Here is a 298-nt window from a genome sequence, read left to right on the forward strand (position 1 = left end):
AAATACCTTTGCAGTGACTTTTGGTTTGATGTCTTTTCTAGTTAAATTTGCATAGTAATGGTGAAAGTGGTACCAGATCAAGTCGTAACAAATGGTCCTCATGCCTGCTACGTTATGAACAAGCTGTAGCAGAAAACAACAAAGCATAAGATGTACCTACAAGAGCATGAGTAAAATGGCTCTGAGATTAATCACTTTTACATTTATAATTATTACACACCTATGCCTGTAACCTATGGAGTTTCATCCTACAGTAAATCTTGATATCAGGGGACACAGAGTACAATAACATTGCCAT

The sequence above is a fragment of the Ptychodera flava genome, chromosome 8, assembly GCF_041260155.1.
Source record: "Ptychodera flava strain L36383 chromosome 8, AS_Pfla_20210202, whole genome shotgun sequence".
NCBI lineage: Eukaryota > Metazoa > Hemichordata > Enteropneusta > Ptychoderidae > Ptychodera > Ptychodera flava.